Below are 27,076 nucleotides of genomic sequence, written 5' to 3'. Positions count from 1 at the left end.
CCATGTAAAAAAGTTAATGCCAGGTGGACTATGAACATAAATGTGAAATGCAAAACAATAAAGATTTTGGAAGATAATACTGGAGACCATCTTCTAAATTTTTAAATGATAAAAAAGCACTACCATAAGGTAAAGATTGGTAATTTGACTAAATTAAATAATCTATCAAAAAATATCATCAAGACAGTGAAAAAGTAAACAAAGAGCAGAATATTCATAATATACACGACTGGCAAAGGGCTTGTATATCTGATATGTAAAGAATTCCTATAATTCACAAATTAAAATTCAGAAAGCCAGTAGAAAAAAGTGAGCCAAGTGATAAACAGGCACTTAAAAGAGAATATCCAAAGGACCAATAAACATACAAAAGGTGTTTAATTTCATTAGCAATTCCCATGATGAGATACCACTATACCCCCACCCCACTGGCTGAAATTCAAACTTTTGAGAAGACCACTAAAATGGAAAGATTATCAATGCATAGTAGAATGTAAAAGAAACAAGTTGCAGAACAGAAGATCGACTAAACAAATAACAATGATCCATCTATGGTTGGGTGGATCAAGGCCATCCTGTAATAACTCTTTGGCATAGAGCCAGTATGCCTAACTGCAGATAACCTCATTATTCTACATGAACACAAACTCAAGTTTAAAGAGCACTTCAAGCAACTGGCCCAGTTCCTGGAAACATCTGATGGCTGAGGTGGAGAACCTTGGAATTCCCTCCCACTTGTTCTCCCCAGGACAAAGAGAGTGGATGTTTCCCTGACATGGACACCAGCAAAGGTCTCTCCTTTGCCCCGCGAACTGAGATGGGCCTTTCAGAGAGGGAGACAGGCAGGACAAGGTAGCTTTTAATTAACTAGTTAAAACCAATTTATTCTCTAGGTAAGATTCCTGCTCAAAATATGTGTCATGATTACTACTAATTGAAATACAATGAGAGAAGGACTGACTATGGTTCTGTTAGGTTTGCCCAGGCAATTTTCTGGTAAAGAAACCAGTTGTTTTGCATGTCAATCTAATCAAATAGGCAATTGTTATATATTTGAGACGTTAGTACTTCTTCCTAAAAAATTGGAGGGTTGAAGGTGGGTGGGAAGCATAAACTCTCTTATGAAGAGTTCCTACTTTTGGCAGAAGAGACATATATGGGCTTCCTGGCAGGAACCCGCCCCAGAAGGAGGCAGAGACTTCTAGAATAGGCCAGATAGCAGAGAAAACCAAGTGAGGCAATGGTTGGAAAGTGCTCTCCACAGCTCAGGGTGTAATGAGCGCTCAATGAACGGTAGTGATGGTGGTGATGATGGGGATGGTGGTGGTTGTAGTCATCTTGAGGATGGTGGGGGTGATGAAGGTGGTGGAGGTGAGGATGTTAGAAATGATAATGGTGATGGTTAATGGTGGCAGTGATGATGACAATGATGACGGGTGTCACATAAAATAAAATGTCCGTCTGCATTGGGCGTTGTCAGGAGTGACCCCTTTTCAAGAAAGCATTTTCCAGAAGACAAAAACAACTGACTGCAGGGGCTTTCCAAGAAAATGGAACTCACCCTGCAAAGTTGCAGTTAAGCAACATCTGGTGATAAGCTGGATTTTGGTCTAGTGCAGAGAGCTATCCAAATAGATAAGTATATCATACAATGCAATGTATATCTGTCATATCTGTTCCCCACTTTGTAAGACCTTCCTATGTAATTAGGAACTTTAATGTCCACCAGCCATTGTAACCCTCATCTGGAAACTCCCTAAATGCCTTTAGAAGCAGCGGAGTTCAGATGGCTATTAAGACTCTCTTTGAGATCTCCCTGCTTGCAAACAGCTCTTCTCTCTCAATAAACACTTTTTTTTTTCATATGGAAATGTTTATCACCACATCACTCCTGAGAGCAGTAAGAGGAGACAAATGCAGTGAAAATCCTGAAAAAGGTGGGTCAGCAGTTGCTTAAGTAGTAGAGGTGTAGGGGTTCAAAGCTCTCCAGAACTGGCTTGGTTTCTTGAAAGCAGAGAGCTGATTGGGGGGCACCGAGCCCCTCACGGGTATGCATGGGTGTAATCAGTAGTTGAGGGTACTTAGAGCCCAGACTGTTCTTTCATTTTCAAGGCCAAAATGAAAGAAAACCCTCAGAAAAGGGTAGCGCTATGGTGGATAACTCAAGTCAACAAGGTTCAGTGCACCCAGCCCTGCACTATGCAGGGATTTGACAACTCACTAGGCCATTCCCCAGCCTCAAGAGTCTGTGCATGGACAGAGCTTGGCCCTCTCTTGGCACATTTTTAGCTTCAATAAATGTAAGCTATTGTTAGCATTGATAATTTGGGAAAGGACTTAACCAGTGCTTGGCACAAAACTGACCCCACTTTTGGATTTTGCAGTCAACGTGGAGTCTCATGTTAGCGCCTGGGAGCTCTGACATTGAATTCTAACTTTGCCACTTGGGGCAAGTGACTGAGTCTCCCTGAGTCTCAGTGTCCTCAAGACTAAAGTAGGGTAGCTCAAATGTCCCACCCAGTATTGTTGTGACAGCAAAATGAGATGATGTAGAGAGAGCTCTTGGCCCCGGTGGCCCTCAGCGACTTTTTAAAAATTATTTTTATCTTTTTAATCATCATTTTTTTAAAATTAGAGAAGTTGTAAGTTTACAGAACAGTCATATAAAAATTACAATGTTCCCTTTACCCCCTATTATTGACACTCTGAATTAGTATGGTACCTTTGTTACAATTGATGAAAGAATATTGAAGTATTACTGTTAACTATAGTCCATAGTTTATATTTGGTGTATTTTCCCCATATATCACCCTATTATCAATACCTTGTAATAGTGCTGTATATTTGTTACAATTCATGAAAGAACATTCTTATATTTGTACTATTAACCATAGTCTATCGCCCACAACAGGGTTCACTGTGTTATACAGTCCCATATTTTATCTTCCAACTTTCCTTCTAATAACATACAAAACTACCCCTTTCAACCACATTCACAAACATAATTCAGTGCTGTTAATTACACTCACAGTAATGTGCTACCATAACCACTATATATTTCCAAATATTTACAATCAACCAAAGTAGGAATTCTGTACAAATTAAGCATCAGTTCCCCTTTCTCGCCCCCCTTCTATTCCCTGGTAACCTATATTCTAGATTCTAACTCTATGAGTTTACTTTTTATAATTAGGTCATACCAGTGAAATCGTACAATATTTGTCCTTTTGTGTCTGGCTTATTTCACTCAACATAATATCTTCAAGGTTCACCCATGCTGTTGCATGCATTAGGACTTCATTTCTTCTTATAGTTCGATAATATTCCATCATATGTTTATACCACATTTTTTTAATCCATTCATCAGTTGATGGACACTGGTTGCTTCCATCTTTTGGCAATTGTGAATAATGCTACTATAAAGTTGGTGTGCAAATGTATGTTAATCCCTGCTTTCATTTCTTCCAGGTATGTAGCTAGTAGCGGGATTGCCAGAGCATATGGCAATTCTATACTTAGCTTCATGAGGAACTGTCAAACTGTCTTCCACAGCGGCTGCACTGTTTTATATTGTATTATTCAGCAATGAATGAGTGTTACAATTTCTCCACATCCTCTCCAACACTTGTAGTTTTCTGGTTTTTTTTTTTTTAATACTGATCATTCTAGAAGGTATGAAATGATATCTCTTTGTGATTTTTATTTGTGTTTCCCTAATAACTAGTGATGCTGAGTATCTTTTAATGTGCTTTTTAGCCTTTATATCTCCTCTTTGGAAAAATGTCTATTCAAGTCTCTTGCCCATTTTTTATTGGGTTGCTTGTCTTCTTATTGTTGAGTTTTAGGATTTCTTTATGTATTCCAGATATTAAACCCTTATCACATATGTGGTTTCCAAGTGTTTTCTCCCATTGAGTAGGTGGCCTTTTCACTTTCATGACAAAGCCCTTCGAAGTGCAAAAGTTTTTATTTTGAGAAGTTCCCATTTATCTATCGTTTTCTTTTGTTGCTTGTGCTTTGGTGTAAAGTCTAAGACATTTTGCCTACCACAAGATCCTGAAGATGCTTCCCTACATTTTTTTCCAGGAGTTTTATGGTCCTGGTTCTTACATTTAGGTATTTGATACATTTTGAGTTAATTTTTGCATAAAATGTGAGACAGGGTACTCTTTCATTCTTTTGAACATGGATATTCAGTTCTCCCAGCACTATCTATCACTTCCTGTTGAAGAGATTATACTGTCCCAGTTGAGTGAACTTGGCAGCCTTGTCACATTTCAATTGGCCATAGATGTGAGGGCCCAGTTCTGAACTCTCAATTCAATTCCATTGGTCAATTTATCTACTGTTATGCCAGTACCATGCCGTTTTGACCACTGTAGCTTTGTAATATGCTTTAAACCCAGGACGTGTGAGTCCTCCAGCTTCGTTCCTCTTTTTCAAAATTTTTTGGTTAGTTGGAACCCCTTACCCTTCCAAAGAAATTTAATAATTGACTTTTGCATTTCTGCAAAGTAGGCTGTTGGAATTTTTATTGGGATTGCATTGAAACTATAAATCAATTTGGATAGAATTAACATCTTAATGATATGTAATCTTCCGATCAATGAGCCCAGAGTGTCATTCCATTTATTTAGGTCTTCTTTGATTTCTTTCAGTAATGTTCTGCAGTTTTCTGTGTTCAAGTCCTTTACATCCTTGGTTAAATTTTCTTTCTGGATATTTGATTTTTTAAGTTGCTATTGTAAATTGAATTCTTTTCTTGATGTCCTCCTCAGATTGCTCATTACTAGTTTATAAAAACACTACTGATGTTTGCATGTTCATCTTGTGTTTTGGTTTGCTAAAGATGTTGGAATGCAAAATATCAGAAATGGATTGGATTTTACAATGGGGGTTTATTAGTTCACAAATTTACAGTTCTAAGGCCATGAAAATGACCCAATTAAGGTAACAACAGGATGATACCTTCTCTGAAGAAAGGCCAATGGCATTCTGGGGTTCCTCTGGCACATGAGAAGGCACAAGCCAGAGTCTGCTGGTCCTCTCCCAGATTTAGCTTCTGGTTTCTACAGTGTTCTGGTTTGCTAATGCTGCTGTTATGTACAAAATATCAGAAATGGATAAGCTTTTATAAAGGCGGTTTATTTGGTTACAAATTTACAGTCCTAAGGCCATAAAAGTACCCAAACTAAGGCATCAACAAGAGGATACCGTCACCGAATAGCTGATGGCTTCTGAAACACCTCTGTCAGCTGGGAAGGCATGTGGCTGGCATCTGCTGGTCCTTTGCTTCCAGGTTGCATTGCTTTCAGCCTCTGATTCCAGTGGCTTTCTGTGTAAGTATCTGCAAGTCCTCTCTTAGCTTTTCAGGAGAAAACTCTGGGCTTCATCTCTTACTTTAGCATCTCTAAACATCCTTCTGTCTGCATCTCCAAGCATCTCTAAGGATCAGCAAGCATTTATGTCATCTTAGCTCTCTCAAATACTCCAGTGAACTAATCAACACTCAACCTGAATGGGAAGGGTCCACACCTCCAAGGAAATAACCCAATCAAAGGTGTCACCCACATTTGGGTGAGTCACATCTCCATGGAAACACTCAATCGATATGTTCCACTCAACAAGATTGGGTTAAAAGATCATGGCTCTTCTGGGATCCATAACAGTTTCAAAATGGCACATTCCAGCCACTGGATCCCAGAAAGACATGTTCTTTCCAAATGAAAGAATACATTCATTCCATCACAATATTACAAGAGCTTCAATAATTACAGTAATAATAGATAAGTTCAGGAGAGAACCTAAGATGGTGGTTAGGAGAGACTGGGCAAAAAAACACCTCCATGAAAAATATTAGATAAAAGCCAGAAAGTGACCCAGAACACCAGTTCCAGCGATGCACCAGCTGGACAAAGTCTGCTAAATCCACAGGGACCATGCACCTGGTGAAACTGGGAGTCTGTGTTCTCCCGGTAAGTCTGCTGAATATCCGCAGCCATGCTGCAGTGTGGGGAAACTGTGGGTTGGCATTTGGTGGTGGACTAGTTCTTTTTTAAAAAACCCAAAAGTGGCTGCAGATATGGCAGCAAGAACCGCACAGTGAAGCATGGCAGGAACAGACTGTGTGAATGCCTCAATATCTGGCATGGAAGATAGCCTTTCGCACACCTGCTGCTAATTGTCTCGGACCGAGGCAGACAGAGGGAAGCCAAAAGGGGAAAATAACCACGCCCTTGCAGCCATCATCCCGGTGGGCTGGGAACACTGCTGCCCAGCACCAGTGCCACAGCCCAGAGCCACACCAAAACACCTAGTGTGACAGGAACTGTTTCCAGCAACACGCTCACACACCACAATATCGGGCATGGACAATAGCCTTTCACGCACCCACAGCTAATTGTCCCAGAGCTGGGAAGGCAGAGCTGTGCGAAAAGAGGGAAATTAACACACCCCACACAGCCATCCTTACAGCAGGCTGGGACTGCACCTACACAGCCTGGTGGCCCAGAACTTCCCTTGAGGGATGGTGCTCATTTGGGACGTAGCACTACCTTCCCTCAGCAGAGGCCCTAGAAGGGCACAGCTTGGAAGAGGGACCCACTCGGAAATCCCAGGGATCATATGCCAACAGCAAGGACTTGTGGGTCAGTGGCAGAGACAATCTGTGGCGAGACTGAAATGAAGGTTTAGACTCTTGCAACAGCCTTAAACCTCCAGGAACACCTGGGAGGTTTGATTATTAAAGCTACCTCCCTCCCTAACCACTCAGACACATGCCCCACATTCAGGGTGGACAGCACCAACAGCACACCCAAACTTGGTGCACCAATTGGACCCCACAAGAATCAGACCCCCACCACCACAAAGACAAAGTTGGGGGCAATTGACTTGAGGGAATAGGTGACTTGCAGATGCCATCTGCTGGTTAGTTAGAGAAAGTGTATGCCGCCAAACTGTAGATCTGACAAATCAGAGATTAGTCTTTGAATAGTCCTACATATCCTAAAAGAACCCTATCAAGTAAAGCAAATGCCAAGATGCCAAAAACAACAGAAAATTTTAAAGCATATGAAAAAACCAGACAATATGAATAACCCAAACCCAAACACCCAAATCAAAAAATCAGAGGAGACAGAGTACTTGGAGCAATTAATCAAAGAACTAAAGACAAGCAATGAGAGCATGGCACAGGATATAAAGGACATGAAGAAGGCCTTAGAAGAGCATAAAGAAGAAATTGCAAGAGTAAATAAAAAAAATAAATGATCTTATGGAAATAAAAGAAACTGTTGACCAAATTAAAAAGATTCTGGATACTCATAGTACAAGACTAGAGGAAACTGAACAATGAATCAGTGACCTTGATGACCACAGAATGGAAAATGAAAGAACAAAAGAAAGAATGGGGAAAAAATTGAAAAAATAGAAATGGACCTCAGGGATATGATAGATAAAATAAAACTTCCAAATATAAGACTCACTGGCATCCCAGAAGTGGAACAGAAGGTAAAGGTCTAGAAAGAGTATTCAAAGAAATTGTTGGGGAAAAGTTCCCAAACCTTCTACACAATATAAATACACAAAGCATAAATGCCCAGCGAACTCCAAATAGAATAAATCCAAATAAACCCACTCCGAGACATATTCTGATCAGACTGTCAAATACTGAAGAGAAGGAGCAAGTTCTGAAAGCAGCAAGAGAAAAGCAATTCACCACATACAAAGGAAACATAAGACTAAGTAGTGACTACTCAGCAGCCACCATGGAGGTGAGAAGACAGTGGCATGACATATTTAAAATTCTGAGACAGAAAAATTTCCAACCAAGATTACTTATGCAGCAAAGCTCTCCTTCAAATTTGAGGGACAGCTTAAATTTTTCACAGACAAACAAATGCTAAGAGATTTTGCTAATGAAAGACCTGCCCTACTTCAGATACTAAAGGGAGCCCTACTGACAGAGAAACAAAGAAAGGAGAGAGATATATAAAGAAAGGTTCAGTAATAAAGAGATTCAATATTGGTTCATTAAAGGACAATAAGAGAGAAAAGGAAAAAATATATCTGACAAACATAAACCAAAGGATAGGATGGCTGATTCAAGAAATGCCTTCACAGTAATAACATTGAATGTGAATGGATTAAACTCCCCAATTAAAAGATATAGATTGGCAGAATGGATCAAAATATATGAACCATCAATATGTTGCATGCAAGAGACTCATCTTAGACACAGGGACACAAAGAAATTGAAAGTGAAAGGATGGAAAAAATATTTGATGCATGCTACAGCCAAAAGAAAGCAGGAGTAGCAATATTAATCTCAGATAAAATAGACTTAAATGCAAGGATGTTATGAGAGAGATAAAGAAGGCCATAACGCACTAATAAAAGGGGCAATTCAACAAGAAGAAATAACAATCATAAATGTTTATGCACCCTATCATGGTGCCACAAAATACATGAGAAAAACACTGGCAAAACTAAAGGAAGCAATGGATGTTTCCACAATAATTGTGGGAGACTTCAACACATCACTCTCTCCTATAGACAGATCAACTAGACAGAAGACCAATAAGGAAATTGGAAACCTAAACAATCAGATAAATGAATTAGATTTAACAGACATATGTAGAACATTACATCCCAAATCACCAGGATACACATTCTTCTCTAGTGATCACAGAATTTTCTGCAGAATAGACCATATGCTGGGACATAAAACAAGCCTCAATAAATTTAAGAAAATTGAAATTATTCAAAGCACATTCTCTGACCACAGTGGAATACAATTAGAAGTCAATAACCATCAGAGACTTAGAAAATTCACAAACACCTGGAGGTTAAACAACACAGTCCTGAAATAAATGGTTTATAATGTAGAATGTAGGGGAGCTAGCAATAGAGAGCGATTAATGAAGGGGGAAAGATAACCCAATAAGAAAAGATAAGCTATTGCGGGTAAATTTAATGCTCTGGTAATGCCCAGGAATGACTATGATTTGTTAATTTCTGATGGGTATGGTAGGAACAAGTTCACAGATATGTTGCTATATTATGTTACTTTCTTGGGGTAGAGTAGGAACATGTTGGAATTAAAGTAGTTATTTTAGGTTAGTTATCTTTTTCTTACTCTCTTGTTATGGTTTGTTTGAAATTGTTTTTATTGTATATCTTTTTTTAATTTTTTTTATATAGTTAATTAAAAAAAATGAAAAAATATGCAGAGCCCCCTTGAGGAGCTGGGGGAGAATGCAGGGGTGTTGGGCTTCCCCACCTCGATGGTTGCTGATGTGCTCACAGACACAAGGGACTGGTGGTTTGATGGGCTGAGCCCTCTACCACGGGAAGACTGTTGCTGCAAAGGAGAGGCTAGGCCTGCCTATAGTTGTGCCTAAGAGCCTCCTCCTGAATGCCTCTTTGTTGCTCAGATGTGGGCCTCTCTCTAGCTAAGCCAACTTGGCAGGTGAAATCACTGACCTCCCTGCTATGTGGGATCTGACACCCAGGGAGTGAATCTCCCTGGCAATGTGGAATATGACTCCCAGGGAGGAATCTAGACCTGGCATTGTGGGATGGAGAACATCTTCTTGACCAAAAGGGGGATGTGAAAGGAAGTGAAATAAGCTTCAGTGGCAGAGAGATTCCAAAAGGAGCTGAGTGGTCACTCTGGTGGGCACTCTTACATACAATAAAGACAACCCTTTTTAGGTTCTAATGACTTGGAATAGCTAGCAGAAAATATCTGAAACTGTAAAACTACAACCCAGAACCCATGAATCTTGTAGATGATTGTATAAAAATGTAGCATATGAGGGGTGACAATGTGATTGGGAAAGCCATGTGGACCACACTCCCCTTTGTCCAGTTTATGAATGGAAGAGTAGAAAAATGGGGGGGGGGGAGAAAATTTAAAAAAAAGGGAAGGCACCCAGTGTTCTTTTTTACTTTGGTTGTTCTTTTTCACTTTGATTTTTATTCTTATTGTTTTTTTGTGTGTGGTAATGAAAATGTCAAAAATTAATTTTGGTGATGAATGCACAACTATATAATGGTACTGTAAAACAAATGAATGTATGCTTTGTTTTGTATGACTGCATGGTATGTGAATATATCTCAATAAAAATGAATTTAAAAAATTAGATAAGTTCAAAGTCTTACCAAAATCAGTTACATGTGTGGCTTGTCCTAAGTCAAAATTCTCCTCTGGCTATGAAACTTAGAACAAGTTTTCTACCTCCAGTATACAAAGGAGTGACAGTGATAGGATTAACATTCCCATTGCCATAGGGAGACACTGAAAGGAATACAGGGGTCATGGGTCAGAAACAGTTCTGGAAACCTGCAGGGCAAACTCCATTAGATTTCAAAGTCTAAGAGTCATTTATAGAATGACATTTTATTCTCAGGGCTTGAGAGAGTGGCAGCTTCACCCTTTCCAAAGGCTTACATGGCAGCCCTTTTCTCTCCAAATGCTGGGGTGAGTGCTCCAACACATCCAGGCATTGAGGAGACCACCTTCTTCTCAGCCCCACCCTCCTCAAGCATTGGGGCACCACCCAGACTCTGCATCTCTAGGGCAAAGGCTCTCCCCTCTCTGAACAGTGAGGTGGTGACCAGGCTCACCCCAATCCCCAGGGAATGTGCTCCACCATCTCTGAGGCCTGGGGCAGCAGCACTCTTTCTGAGCATTGAGGTGGAAGGCCCGCTTTCTGTGTCCAGGGCAAACTCGCCCTTTCCATATGCATGGGTTGCTCTGCTCTCCTTGCTCAACATTTCTGACTTTAAAGTCATCTTTTTCTCAATTTGTCCCTTCTCCATCCCTTCCAGTCCAGACTGGCAGTGGTTCCATCTATACAGATCTCACAAAAAAAATTGTTAGCTTGGCATGCAGCTTATGAGGCCAAAACAGTCAGACAATAGGACTTTCACAAATCCTTTCTGTATAACTCCATCTCCAGTCCTGGCCTGTAATGACATGGCTGGCTGGTTCCAGGTTTCATTAAATCCTAACATGGGGCTGTAACCTCTGGGGTTTCACTTTCAGAGTTTTCCATACCATCAATTTTTGTTCTATTTGTACCCAAGAGTTCATTTCTCAGTTTATCCCTTTCGTCTCACATTTTATTATAAGCTGCCAGGAGAAACCAGGCTGCATTTTCCACTTTTAGTTTAGAGATCTCTTCAGCTAAGTATCCCAGATCATTGTTTTCAAATTCTGCCTTCCATCTGACACCAAGACTAAATTTTGCCAAGTTCTCTGCCATTTTTAAACAAGGATCACCTTTCTTCCAGTTGGCAATGACACAGTCATCATTTCTGTTCAGGGCCTTGTCAGAAGTATCTTTAAAGTTCATATTTCTACCAACAGTCTCTTCAAAGCAACCTAGGCCTTTTCTATCAAGCTCCTCACAATCCTTCCAGAATCTTCCCCTTATCCATTTAAAAAGGCATTCCATCATGTTTGGTATTTGCAAACTCAGCAGCACCGCACTTCTGTGGTACCAAAATCTGTTCTAGTGTCTAGGGATGCCATTATGCAAAATACCAGAAATGGATTGGCTGTTATAAAGGGCATCTATTTGGTTACAAGTTTACAGTCCTAAGGCCATAAAAGTATCCAAACTAAGGAATCAACAAGAGGATACCCTCACTGAAGAATGGCCAGTGGTGTCCAGAACACCTCTGTTAGCTGGGAAGGCAAGTGGCTGGTGTCTGCTGGTCCTTCCTCCCAGGTTGCATTGCTCTGAACTTCTGTTTCCAGTGGCTTTTTCTCTAAGTGTCTGGGAGTCCTCTCTTAGGTTCTTAGAGGCAAACTCTGGGCTTCATCTCTCAGCTTAGCATCTCCAAACATCCTTCTGTCCACATCTCCAAGCATCTCTAAGCATCAGCAAACATCTGTGTCAGCTCTTAGCTCTCTCAAATACTCCAGTGAACTAATCAAGACCCACCGTGAATGGGCAGGGTCCACACCTCCATGGAAATAACCCAATCAAATGTGTCACCCACATTTAGGTGAGTCACATCTCCAAGGAAACATTTAATCAATATATTCCACCCAACAAGACTGGGTTAAAAGATCAATGTTCTTCTGGGATCCATGACAGTTTCAAGCTGGCACAGTTGGCTTTCTCCAAAATGTCTCTGGGCTTCTATCTTAGCTTCTCTTTTAGCTTCTCCCAGGGGCAAACTCTGGGTTACATATCTTAGCTTCTCTGAGCTCTCTCCAAAATGTCTCTGCTTTTTATCCTCTCATAGAGGACTCCAGCAAGGGAATTAAGACCCACTTTGAATGGGCGGGGTCACATCTCCATGGAAGCACCCTAATCAAAAGGTCCCACCTACAATAGATCTGCACCCATAAAATTGGATTAAAGGAACATGGCCTTTCTGGGGAACATAACAGATTCAAACCAGCACATCTTGTATCCCACCACTTTGCTGAATTCATTTTTTAGCTCAAGTATATTGTAGATTTTGGGGGACTTTTGATATATAGAATCATGTCATCTGCAAATAGGGAAAGTTTTACTTCTTCCTTTCTAATTTGGATGCCTTTCATTTCTTTTCTTGTGCAACTGCTCTAGCTAGACCTTCTAGCACAATGTTGAATAACAGTGGTGACAATGGGCATCCTTGTCTTGTTCCATATCTTAGAGGGAAAGCTTTCTGTCTTTCACCATTGAGTATGATGTTAGCTCTCGGTTACTCATATATGCCCTTTATCACGTTGAGGAAGTTTCCTTATATTCCAATCTTTCAAAGTGTTTCTATTAAAAAAAAAGGGGGGGGGGGGTCCTGGATTTTTTCAAATGTCTTTGCTGCATCAATTGAGATGATCATGTGGCTTTTCTGCTTCAATCTGTTTATGTGGTGTATTACATTAATTGATTTTCTTGTGTTGAACCACCTTTGCATATCTGGGATAAAACCCACTTGATCATGATGTATAATTCTTTTAATGTGCTGTTGGATTCAATTTGCAAGTATTTTGTTGGGGATTTTTGCATCTATATTCATTGGAGAGATTTGTCTGTAATTTTCTTATAGTATCTTTATCTGGCTTTGGTATTAGAGTGATGTTGGCTTTATAGAATGAGTTTGATAGTATTCCCTCTTCTTCAATTTTTTGCAAGAGTTTGAGCAGGATTGGTATTAATTCCTCTAGGAATGATTGGTAAAATTCCCCTGTCATCTGATCCTGAGATTTGGTTTCTTGGGAGGGTTTAGGTGACTGATTCAATCTCCTTACTTGTAATTGGTCTGTTGATGTCTTATACTTCTTCTAGAGTCAGTGTAGAGTGTTTGTGCTTTTCTAGGAATGTGTCCATTTCATCTAAATTGTCTTATTTTTTGGTCTACAGTTGTTCATAGGATCCTCTTATGATTGTTTTTTTTTTCCCCCTGTTTGGTCAGTACTCATGCCCTCCCCTTTCATTTCTGATTTTATTTATTTGCATCTTCTTTTTTTTTCTTTGTCAGTACAGCTAAGGGTTTGTCAATTTTATTGATCTCATTGGAGAACCAATTTTGGTTTTGTTAATTCTCTCTGGTGTTTTTAATTCTCAATTTCATTTATTTCTGTTCTAATCTTTATTATTTTCCTTCTGCTTGCTTTGGGAACACTTTGCTGTTTTGTTCTAGTTCCTCCAGGTGTGCAGTTAGGTCTTTGATTTTAGCTTTTCTTCTTTTTTAATGTAAGTGTTAAGGGCTATAAATTTCCCTTTTCAGCACTGCCTACACAGCATCCCGTAAGTTTTATATGAGAATGTTCTCATTTTCATTTGCCTCAAGATATTTACTGATTTGTCTTGCAATTTCTTCTTTGACTTACTGATTGTTTATGAGTGTGTTATTTAACTTCCATTTATTTATGAATTTTCCAGTCCTCTGTCTGTTACTGATTTCCAACTTCATTACATTATGGTCCAAGAAAGTGATTTATATAATTTAAATCTTTTAAAATTTATTGAGACTTGTTTTGTGACCCAACATGTAGTGTATCCTAGAGAATGATACATGAGCGCTTGAGAAGAATGCGTATCCTACTGTTTTGTATGTCTGTTAGGTCTAGTTCATTTATCCTGTTATTCAAGTTCACTGTTGCCTTATTGACCCTCTGTCTAGATGTTCTATTTATTGATGAGGGTAATGTATTGAAGTCTCCAACTATTATTGTAAAGATGTCTATTCCTCCCTTCAGTTTTGCCAGTGTTTGCCTTACGTATTTTGGGGCACCACAGTTAGATGCATAAATATTTATGATTGTTATTTCTTTTTGTGGATTGACCTTTTTATTTTTAGTGTCCTTCTTTGTCTCTTATAACAGTTTTACATTTAAAGTCTATTTTGTCCAATATTAGTATAGCTATTCCAGCTCTTTTTTTTGGTTACTGTTTGTGTGGAATATCTTTTTTTCCAACCTTTCACTTTCAACCTATTTGTGTCTTTGGTTCTAACGTGAGTCTCTTGTAGACAGCATATAGTTGGTTCATACATTTTTATCCATTATGTGTATCTGTGTTTTTTAATTGGGGAGTTTAATCCATTAACATTCTGTTTTATTACTGTAAAGGCAGTAATTACATCAATCATTTTACCCTTTGGTTTTTATATGTCATATCTTATTTGTGTCTCTCTTTTTACCCTTTTAGTTACCCTTACTGGTAATCTTCATTTCTACACTCTACCCTAAGCCTCCTCTCTCTCCTATCTTTTCCCTTTAGCCCACAGAATCCTTTTAGTATTTCCTGCAGGGCAGGTGTCTTGTTGATTAAGTCTCTAAGTTTCTGTTTATTTGTGAATAATTTAAACTCTCCTTCATTTTCAAAGGATAGTTTTGCTGGATAAAGAATTCTTGGATGGTAGTTTTTCTCTTTCAATACCTTAAATATATCATGCCACTGCCTTCTTGCCTCCATGGTTTTGATGACAAATTAGCATTCTAGCCTTATATGTGAATTGCCTTTATTAAACTGATCAGCTGTTTTTCAGCTCTTCATCTGATTCTTGCCCTGCATATATGTTGCAATTTTTAAGACTGCACTATTTGTGCAATTGTTTCACCATCAGGAGAAATCTTCCTTTCCTCTGTTCCTTCTCCAGGAATCTTGATCTGTTCTGTTTGTTTTTGCTTTGCCTCTATACCTTTTCTTTTTTTTTTTTTTTTTTTTACACTCCCTTCATTACCTTTAGCTGCTTTTGCCCAGAGGGCAAATTCTGGGAGGAGGGTCACCCCCCAAGAGGACTTTCCCAAGTCAGTATTTCCCAGCCAGACCAGGGCCAGGGACCCACAAAGCAGGCACAGACTGGCTCCATATATCCCTTGGGAGAGATTCAGGGAAAATGCCAAAAGCCTTTTTGATGACTCCTGAAACTGTGCTTTCCTGGCCTTCCCAGTATATGGTACCCTTCAGCAAACTGTACCCTGCAATCCTAAGGAGGCACTGTGTCTTTAAGCTTTCACTGCCCTCACCCCTTTCAGTGGTGGGGTTGATAAAGCGGCTGTGGCCAGCCTTGTCCAGAGCAGGTTGAAACAGCAGCTCAGAGCTGGGACCCAGCAATCTGAATTGACCAATAAAAAGTCATGATCATTGCTTGGCTGCACCCTCCCTGTGCCAGTTTGAATGCATTGTGTCCCCCAAATGCCATTATCTTTGATGTAGTCTTGTGGGGCAGACATTTTGGTGCTGATTAGATTTGCTTGGAATGTGCCCCACCCAGCTGTGGGTGATGACTCTGATAAGCATGGAGGCATGGCCCCACCCATTCAGGGTGGGCCTTGATCAGTGGAGCCATATAAATGAGCTGACTCAAAGAGAAGGAACTCAGTGCAGCTGTGAGTGATGTTTTGAAGAGGAGCAAGCTTGCTAGAGAGGAACATCCTGGGAGAAAGCCAGTTTGAAACCAGAACTTTGGAGCAGATGCCAGCCACGTGCCTTCCCAGCTAACAGAGGTTTTCCAGATGCCATTGGCCATCCACCAGTGAAGGTACCCGATTACTGATGTGTTACCTTGGACACTTTATGGCCTTAAGACTGTAACTGTGTAGCCAATTAAACCCCCTTTTTATAAAAGCCAATCCATCTCTGGTGTTTTGCATTCCACAGCATTAGCAAACTAGAACATTCCCCCATTCTTGGAGGAAGAGGACTTTCACATCCCTCTCCACCTACAGCAGCCAGAGACTGGACCCTGAGGTAGCCCACTTCAAGAGTGCAGGATGGGCACCAGCAGCTGCATGGAGTAAGCTACTCACAGTTATTTACCACAGTTTCTCAGTCTCTTCGTACTCTTCCTTGGATACTGTACAGTGCTCCCCTGGCCTCCAGAGTCCCAGAACAGTTTCAGAAAGTTCCTGCCTGTGCGCTAGCTGTATTGGAGGAGGAGTGATTGTAGGAGCTCCCTACTCCACCATCTCTCCTGGAAGTTCCTCAATAAACACTTTTAATGCTTCAATTTATAGATGGTAAATTATTTCTTTTGAGTTTTTGGTGTCAGAAGTGGGATCCAGAGACCACACACACACATACACACACAAATTCCCCACAGTTGGTGAGTGAACAGGTACAGTCCCATAGGACCGATTTTGTCCACTGCTCTCTCACTTCCCTTGGAGTATTAAGGGTAAGCTTCTTCTGGATTCAAGCTCTGCTCTCTTTTCATTTGAGTTCTTCAGGTTAGTTGTCATATTTAGCAATTTCTCACTCTCTTGATTTTTGTTTCCATTTTGGTGAGCAAAATTTCTGCCTATCTGAGGGAGGTACATGGATTGTATTACCTTAAGGCAGATGCTTGTAAGGACTGCTAACATTTAATTGTGTCCCTGGAATATTCTGCATTAGCATGGGCTTCTCAATCTGACTCTCACTGTGAGTCGACTCATCATGTTGTTTGTATTCAGTTCCGAATGTCCATTTGGAACTCCCACTCACTGGAGGATTCTGCTAAGGTCAGAGCAGTATCCAAGTGTCTGAGCCAAAAGGCCCAGGGTCCAAGACACATTTTATTTGACTGCAGCATCATAGACTTTTGCTCTAAATCTCTCTTTCCTCCTCCTACCAATAAAGCTCCTTCTGCCTATATGTTTTCTCATTACAGGCTCAGTTCACATCTGTTTCTGAACCCATGGGTAAATCTCACCAAGGATGATTTGAGTCTATAATGGCCACTTTGGGGGACATTTTATTTAGACAAAATCATACATCTGAGAGGCTTCTGAGAAAAAAAAAAAAAGGATCCAAGATCTCCCAGAAAAAAATGGGAGCATTCTTTGACTGGTGTATGGAGGCCTCCAAATGAAATTTTGAATTAAAAAATGCTTCACGAAAGGATTCCTTGGCCAAAGCTAATGAGCAATTTGACAAACTTAAGCAACAATGAATGACTCATTTTCCTAGTAAATCTTCATCCTTCTTGTCCTATAGTTGCCTCCCTATATCTAGCTCTCCCTCTTTCCCTTTATCCTTCTGATCTCTCTGCTTCTGCACCTCCCTTGACTCCTCCTTCAGAACTTCTCATCCAGAACCCCTACCTTTTACCAACAACTCTCCTAACCCCCAAAATTCCAGTTGCCTCTAAAGATCTATCTTTCCCATGAGCCAGGTATGCAGGTATTGTGGTTTGGAGCTGTATGTATCCCAGAAAAGCATGTTCTTAAACTTAATCCATTCCTGTGGGTATGAACCCATTGTAACTAGGAAATTTGATGAGTTTACTTCAGTTACGGTGTGGTCCAGGATAGGTCTTAATCTTATTAGTGGAGTCCTTTATTAGCAGAATGAAACATAGTCAGAAAGACAGAAAGCCACAGGAAGCAAGAAGCTGAAATTCATTGGAACCCAGAAGAGAACAGAGAGGCCAGGAGACGCCGTCATGTGTATTGCTGTGTGACAGAGGAGCCCAGGATGGCAGCCAGCTCCAGAACACCAGTTTTCAGGAAGAAAGCATTGCTTTAATGACATCTTGATTTGGAGTTTCTCTTAGCTTCAAAACTGTGAGCTAATAAATTCCCATTGTTTAAACCAATCCATTGCATGGTATTTGCTTGAGCAGCCAGGAAAGTAAAATAGTAGGTGACTGTTGAATTTAAACCTTAGACCCAAACTGAATTAAGAGCTATAATTGAAGATTTCCCTAAACCCAAACAAGATGAGCAAATATTCATAGAAGAAGTCTTTGGGATACATATGATCTAGGGTTACCTGATTTATATCAACTTGTCCACATATTGGTCGAAAGCTCAGATGTTAACTCTTGGATGTCAAAGGCTGGTAGGAATGGCCTGGAAAAGGACCTACAGGATCCCTGTTTCCACAAACTTAGAGTCAAAAATGGCCTGTATAACAGGACAAAACTGCCATAAGATTACACGTCAGGGCAAAGAAAATCTTAAAAGTTTCCTCCCAAATATTGGTGGGGAAGCTTTAGCCCTCATATTAAGCAAGTAACCTTAACTTGTCCCATATGTCAGGCACACAACCCTAATAAAAATTATAAAATGGGGCAAGGACAGAAAGCCAGCTTTTTTATATAAACTAGTGAGTTTTTAATTTCTGTGTACTGCAGATTTCTGTTGTATTTCTGTGTTTTGTATTTCTATTTTTCTTAGTTGGTTTGTCTTACTCATGGCTGAAAATTAAACCTTTAAGTTCTCTATTTGTATCTGTCTTTGTGTTTATGTATTTATAGTTGTTATATGTATGATATTTCCCTATCTCCAGATGATATCACCAAATTAACTTATAAAATTTCTTAAAGGAGCTGTGCTCAAATTGGCTTAGAGTTAAATAAACACTTATACAAATTAAATATTCCTAAAATCCAAGAAATTAATGAAACTGAATTTCTAATGTAAAAAAGTACTTTTTATAAAAACTAACCCAAATGTTTTTAAAATTTAAGTTCACATAATTTATGTAAATCTTTGACAAATGAGACTAGTTAAATATTGTTAGTTAAATGAAAATAACTGTGACTTCTGAATTATCAATTTTAGTACAATATAAGCATATGATTTTATTCTACTTGGGTATATCCTTAAGTTTATAATCAAATAAGCTAGCAATGTATCTACTAGATATTTAAGATGATAAAAAATGTAAATTTGTGTTCAAGCAAATGCAGTTCTTATTCTGACAATCTTTATTTTAACACTAATTATGTTGTATATAATGTCAGCCTAAACACAATTTCCAAGATCTTTTTGATAATTTATGTAAGGTATGCTGGATATGGTTTTGATAAAGAGAAAGAATAATCTCATTCTAAAGTAGAATGACTGGTTGTTTCCAGAATGAGACAAGGGAAAGAGTACGACAAAACCTGAATGGATATGGAAAGTTGTAAAAGCTCACAGAAAGAAATTTTGTCATGATGAAAGATGCCTAAGATTTCATAGGTTTATTAATAAGATTTTAAAAGATTTTTTGTATCAAACACTATATCCATGTAAAACTAGAATTTGGTTTTCTCACTGTTAAAATGACAAAATTTTCTTGGATTATTGGTCTGCTCTTAGTAAGAGGTTGTAAAAGGGTTTTCTTAATAATCTGACTAATCTCCCTAGAAGGCAAGTATTCTGTGTCTTATCAGAATAATCTCTGCTTCATACTGACCTTATCATTTTCCTTGTTTAAGAGAACAAATCTGACTTTTACAAAACCCAATTTCATCTTGTTTACAACTATGCTACCTCCTCTCTTTACTTTTAAAGTCTTTGCCACTTTGGTTAAATAGCAAGCCAAATATTGTTTAATAATCACTCATGGGCCTATTTAACCAAGTGTTCAAAGTTCTAGACACTTGTGACATGTTGTCTTCCCAAAATCAAATCCTAAGTGATGTCTTCTTGATTTCAAACTGTCTTTGGAATTTTCCAGGGGGGGTCCCTGGAAAATCACAAAGGATCTGTTTTTTCACCTTGTAAAAAGAGAGGTGCTAGAAATAATTAGGCTTATTTGATATATTCTGAACTGCGTGGAAGTGTTGTCAAATGAAAAGAGATACTTAAAATTTAATTAGCTAAAGGAAAGACTATTAATATTTATGCTGACAGTTGATATGCATTTGAGTAATTCATGACTTGGGGACGTTGTGGACACAATGAGGATAGCTGACCTTTTCAGGAACCCCAATAAAAAATGGTAAACAAGTAACTAAACTATTATAAACATTTTTATTACCTGTAAAGACAGCTGTGACAAAAATACAGGCTCATGCTTGCAAAACTTGCCAGAATATAAAGGAAATGCATTAGCTGATTACTATGCTAAATGAGCAGCCCAACAATTTGTGCAAACAAAAAAAAAATTTGTACTTTGAATAAAGACCCTCATAAGACTTCTCCAGATGATTTGGCTAACAGTCAAATGGCTGCTTCTAGTTTTAAAAAGGGCAATTGACTTCAACAGGGTTGTCAGATAAACCCTGGTGACAGAGTTTGGGAAAGCCCAAATGGCTGCCTGGACACCCCCAAATCCTTAAAAGAACCTCAAATAAGAGCTCTCCATAAAATAATTCATCATGGAATCCAAAAATGAAGGAAGTCATGGCCAAATATTGGTGGGGAGACTTTGACAAAATTGCCCAGAAAATGTGTAATGCATGTCACCCATGTCTAACCCATAACCCAGATTAAACTTTTAGAGTGGCACCTGACATGTCAGAGCCCCTGCAGGGCTATTTGGACACTGGCAGATGGACTTCATTCAATGACTCCAATCCATGAGTTATAACCGTCTTAGCACTGGTTTGAAACATTCCTCTGCCAAAAGGCAGATACAACCACCGTAGCAAAATAAATATTAGAAAATATTCTCTAAATGTGGGGAGTTCCCTTTGAACTCTCCCCCCAGCCATGGTTGGTATTCACTTCACTGGACAAGTTACTAAAGAACTTTGCCAAGTTATCCAAATCCAATAGCATTGCCCTTACCATCCTCAGTCTTCTGGCACAGTGGAAAGATCAATTGGAATACTCAAGTTAAAATTGGCTAAATTAGCAGAATCCTGTGTCTGCCTTGGTCTGAAGTGCTCCCATGGGCTCTCATGACCTTGAGATATACACTGTCTGGTAAACACTGCTTGACCCCACAAGAGATAATGACAGGACAGCCTGCATACCTGAGACAGTTCATTTGAGGAGATCCAGCAATAGTCAAACAAGACCTACTCCAGTATTGTCAAAGATTAATGGAGTGTTCCCAAGGTTACCTTCAGCAGGTGCCAGAGGCTTTTTCTGATCCACCACTGCTGCTCAACTGCATCCTGCACACTCTACAACCTGGTGACCTTGAGTTCTGGAAAAGACATCCAAGAAAGACCAGTCCCAGAGACCCACAGAAAGGACTGTGACAGGTACCCCAGGACACAGGCTTCTAATGACATTGCTTTGAAAGCATTAAGACCATACTGTGAGTCTGAGTTGGGATTTCCAGAACTCTAGTGGAGAAGCTGGTGGGTTCATGAGATTGCTGCCACAAATTGAGCAGAACAAGCATTAGTTACTCAGGACTAAATGAACAGATGAAAAATGACTATAGGGTTTGTTTGGAATATTATTGATATTTAATGTTCTGTTCTCTAGACATAAGGAATCCTTTACTCTTTTCCCTTAAGCCATCTATATCTCACAAAACACTTACCTTTTTCTCCCTGCCTGATCCTTCTAAAGTTTGGAAACTCTTATTTAATATTCTTATTTTTATGGCAATATAATTATTTATATAGGTTCAATTATAATCTTTTCTCCTTAGACATAATTCGAGACACTGGTTACGTAGCCAGGGCTTTGACTGGAATGTCACATTTGAAAATGATGTTCAATTAATCAGCTATGACCAGACACTTGTAAGGAACCAAGGTTGACTTTATGGAGTCAAGGCTTACAAAATCCTTTTGGAAAAACCGGTTTGGTACCTGGCTTCAGGGTTCATAGTTGCACAGGTGAGCAAGGAAGGTCACTTTTTGGCAGGCACAGGAATCATTTAATACCTTGGTGGCCTTGGGAAAGAGGCCTTCATCTTAGTTCACAGGTACTGCAGGTGAAATCTGGTGGCAAGGTCTTGATCTGTATTTCTAGCCTGGAAAGGCTTTTCAAAGTCCATTCTGAGGTTCCTTATGAAACCTTCTAGCAAAGCAAACTTTAAAAAAGCCTATATGGTAAATCACCTATGTAAATAATCAAAATAATCAGCCTTGTTTTATGATATAGAATAACCTTTCTTTGGGATTAGAATGACTCGAGAGAGAAATTTCGTGTTTCAATAGAACATTAGAGCATACTACTGTGGGTTATCAAATTCTGCTCCTGTTCATTGTTTGAGGTATTTGGCATCCCTTTGTAAACTGCATATAACTGCATAGCTTTGTTAACCACCAGTAAATTGGACTGACTCCTATGACCTTGCATACATTGTCTATTCCAAATGCCAGTCAGATAATTTAAAATCTTTTGGTCAACAGGCCTCAACCCAACAAAAGAGGGATTTTACCCCCAATCTCTTGTTGGGTAAGTCACATCTCCATTGAAACAACCTAATACAAATATCACACAAGATGGGATTAAAAGATCATGGCTCTTTTGGGGGGAAATAATATATCCAAAATGGCACATTCCACACCCTGGACCTCAAAAAAACATATTCTTTTCCAATACAAAATACATTAATCCCATCACAATATCACAAAAACTTAATCATTTCAGTAATAATAAGTAAGTACAAGATCTTATCAAAATCAGTTATAGGTGTGGTCTGTCTGAATGCAAAACACCCCTCTAGCTGTAGACCTGTGAAACTTAGTTACCTGCTTCCAATATACAAAGGAGGGACAGTCATAGGATAAACATCTCCTTTGCCATAGGGAGAAACTGAAAGAACAACAGGGTTCAAAGAAGCGAAACAGTTCCTAAAACCTGCAGGGCAAACTTCATTAGATTTCAAAATCTGAGAGTCATTTATAGAACGATGTTTCATCCTTGGGGCTTGAGAGAGCAGGAGTCCAACCCTTTCCAAAGGCTTGTGCAGCAGCCCTTTTCTCTCCAAACACTGGGATGAGCGCTCCAACATGTCCACACATTGGGGAGACCACCTTCTTCTTGGCCCCACCCTCCTCAAACATCGGGGCAGCACCTGGACTGTCGTCCATCTCCGGGGCACATGCTCAACCCCTTCAGAACAGTGGGGTGGCGGCCAGGCTCTCCCCAGTCTCCGGGGAATGTGCTCCACCTTCTTTGATGCCTGGGGTGGCAGCACTCTTCCTGTGCATCGAGGCAGAAGGCAAACTCACCCTTTCCGCATGCGTGGGCTGCTCCACTCTCCATGCCGGAGACCTCCTGACTCCATACATCCACCTCCATGTCTGTGTCTTTAAAGAAATTTTTCCTTCAATTCGTCCTTTCCCCATCTGCTCCAGTCCAAACTGTCAGTGGTTTGGTTCCATTTATACAGATCTCACAAAAAAATGTGTTAGCTTGGCATGCAGCTTACAGGGGTCAAAACCATCAGACAATAGGACTTTCCACAAATCCTTTCTGGATAACTCCATCTCCAATCCTGGCTTATACTGAAATGGCAGTTGGTTTCTATGTTTGGTTAAATCCTCATATGGGGCTGTAGCTTCTGGGATCTCACTTTCTGGAAGCCCAGAACTTTCCAGACTATCAATTTCTGGTTTCTTTGTACCCAGGGGTTCAAAATTTTACCTTATCTCTTTCCTCTCACAGTTTACTATAAGCAAGCCAGGCTGTGTTTTCAACTTTTAGTTTCAAAATCTCTTCAGCTAAGCATCCCAGCTCGCCACTTTCAAATTCTGCTTTCCATCCGACACCAGGACTCAATTTTGCCAAATTCTCTGCCACTTTAAAACAAGGATTGCCTTTCTTCCAGTTTGCAATGATACATTCATCAGAAGTTCAAGGCTTCATCAGAAGTATCTTTAGAGTCCATATTTCTGCCAAAAGTCTCTTCAAAGCAATCTAGGCCTTTTCTATCAAGCTCTTCACAATTCTTCCAGAATCTTCCCCTTATCCATTTAAAAAGCCATTCCCTATGACTCCCGGGGAGGAATGTAGACCTGGCATTGTGGGACGGAGAACATCTTCTTGACCAAAAGGGGGATGTGAAAGGAAATGAAATAAGCTTCAGTGGCAGAAAGATTCCAAAACGAGCCGAGAGGTCACTCTGGTGGGCACTCTTATGCACACTTTAGACAACCCTTTTTAGGTTCAAAGAATTGGGGTAGCTGGTGGTGGATACCTGAAACTATCAAACTACAACCCAGAACCCATGAATCTCAAAGACAGTTGTATAAAAATGTAGCTTATGAGGGGTGACAATGGGATTGGGAAAGCCATAAGGACCACACTCCACTTTGTCTAGTTTACGGATGGATGAGTAGAAAAATAGGGGAAGGAAACAAACAGACAAAGGTACCCAGTGTTCTTTTCTACTTCAATTGCTCTTTTTCACTCTAATTATTATTCTTGTTATTTTTGTGTGTGTGCTAATGAAGGTGTCAGGGATTGATTTAGGTGATGAATGTACAACTATGTAATGGTACTGTGAACAATCGAATGTACGATTTGTTTTGTATGACTGCATGGTATGTGAATATATCTCAATAAAATGAAGATTTAAAAAAAAAAAAAAAAAGTAAAAAGCCATTCCAACATGTTTGGTATTTTCAAACTCAGCAGGACCCCACTTCTCTGGTACCAAAATCTGTTCCAGATTGCTAGAGCTGCCATTATGCAAAATACCAGAAATGGATTGGCTTTTATAAAGGGGATTTATTAAATTACAAATTTACAGCCTGAAGGCCAAGAAAATGTCTAAATTAAGGCATCAGCAAAAGTATACCTTCACTGAAGAATGGACAATGGTGTACAGAAAACCTCTGTTAGCTGGGAAGGCATGTAGCATGTATCTGCTCCGGGGTTCTGGTTTCAAAACGGCTTTCTCTAAAATGTCTCTGGTCTTGTCTCTCTTAGCTTCTCCAGAGAAAACTCTGGGCTAGCATCTCTTAGCTAAGCATCTCCAAATGTCCTTCTGTCACCATCTGCAAGCATCTGTAAGCATCAGTGTCAGCAAACATCTGGGCCTGTGGCTCTTTTTAAAGGACTCCAGTAAACTAATCAAGATCCACACTGAATGGGCAGGGCCACACTTCTATGGAAATAATTCAATCAGAGTTACCACCTACAGTTGAGTGAGTCACATCTTCATGCTTATTTGGCATGTATCCAAATAAGCATGTATCCAAATTTGGCATGTATCCAAATAAGCATCTTCCAGAGCTTTCTCAACACATACATACATACAGAGTCTTACTCATGGTGTGTTATTTTTTACATAAAGGACATCCTCCTATACATACATTGTTCTGTGACTTGCTTTTTGTATTTAATAAACAGAAGTTTTCCTTTCAGTTCTTTCTGGCTTACTCTAATTGCTAGTGATATCTACAACTCATCAGCTTCTTGTTGATAGCTTATAATTTTTTACAGCTATAAATAATGCTGTATTAAGTTTCAGTCCTACCAACAGTGCCTGAAGGTACCTATTTCCCTCATCAACATTTGATATTACAAATAAATTTAATTTTTGACAAATGTTATGCAAAAATAAAAGGAGACTTCTTGTTCCATTTCGCTGCATTTCCCTATTATCTGGCGGGGCACCCTCTTTCACTTGTGATGGCTGAGCATTTGAGTGTCCTCTTTGTAAATTTCCGTTCATCTCCTTTGTCCATGTTTTTCCATCAGGTTTTTGTCTTCTTTTTATTAATCTGTAATATTTTATGTAGTCTGGAAATTAAATTTTGTAGCAAATATTTTTTCCCAATCTGTTACATATCTCTTAACTGCATGAATAAAAGAGGCATTTTGCAGCCATTTTGTTTAATGCAGTGGGGCCAGTTTATCTCTCTTCCTTAAGGCCTTTGCATTTGTGTCTCACTTAATAAGCAGTCTTTTACAATGCCAAGGTATTAAAACTATAATTTCTCCTAATACATTTTCATTTTTAATTTTTACACTTGGCATTTAATCCATCTGTATTAGTTAGGGTCTCTAGGGAAACAGAATCAATGAGGGATATCTATAAATATAAGATTTATAAAAGTGTCTCACACAACTGTGGGTATGCACGAGTCCAAATTCCATAGGGCAGGCAGCAAACTAGCAACTCCAGTGAAGATATTCAATGAACTCCTCAGGAAACAAACTGGCAGCTTCAACAAACTCCTCAGGAAACGCTTCGCTGGTCAGCTGAAGAAGTGAAGGTCCTCCATCTGTCTCACTTAAAAGTCTTCCAACTGATTGGATTAAATCTAGCTGATTGCATTCTCTCATTCTGGAAGACATGCTCTTCACTGACATCATCAGTCACAGCTGCAGCCAATTGACTGATGATTTAATAAACCAGCCTGTTGGTTTATTAACCAGCCACAAATGTCCTTGCAGCAATGGTTAGACCAGTGCTTGCTTGGCCAGACAGCTGGGTACCATCACCTGGTCAAGGTGACACATGAACTTAACCATCACAGTCCACCCATTGTCAACTTGGCAGTTATACACATCACCTAAAACCATACTTTATCTCTATGTAGAGAACAATAACAGACATATATTTCGCCTAGCAACATCCACTGTGCAGCGTACAGCCAGAAACACACTAAATCTCTCCAGAATAGGGTGCAAGTCCTTGGGTGACATCAACTCTTAAAATTGATTTCCTTTAGCTTAAATACAGCAAAATGAACAATACAGCTTGTCATATGATAAGGGGATAAGACAGAGAAGAAACAAAGATATTTTCTTTAGAGACAAATGCAAACATACTCGTAACAAAACAAGGAGGAAATATTCATGCCATCATAGTCATTTCTGTAACTGCTCACGTGTCCGTAGTTCATTTATCACTACCTTTTTCCATGTTCCCTTTACCCTCAGCAGCACTTCAGCTGGCTGTGGTTCTTTGCCTGGTGGAGTGACCAAAACCTTCATTCCTGAAGTTTCTTGGCCATTGGTAGTCCTGCCTGGACTGGGTTGTTGCAGTTTTCCATTGACTTT

Source organism: Choloepus didactylus, chromosome 1 (assembly GCF_015220235.1).
Source record: "Choloepus didactylus isolate mChoDid1 chromosome 1, mChoDid1.pri, whole genome shotgun sequence".
NCBI classification, from domain to species: Eukaryota; Metazoa; Chordata; class Mammalia; order Pilosa; family Megalonychidae; genus Choloepus; species Choloepus didactylus.
Note: the sequence above shows the minus strand (reverse complement) of the source record.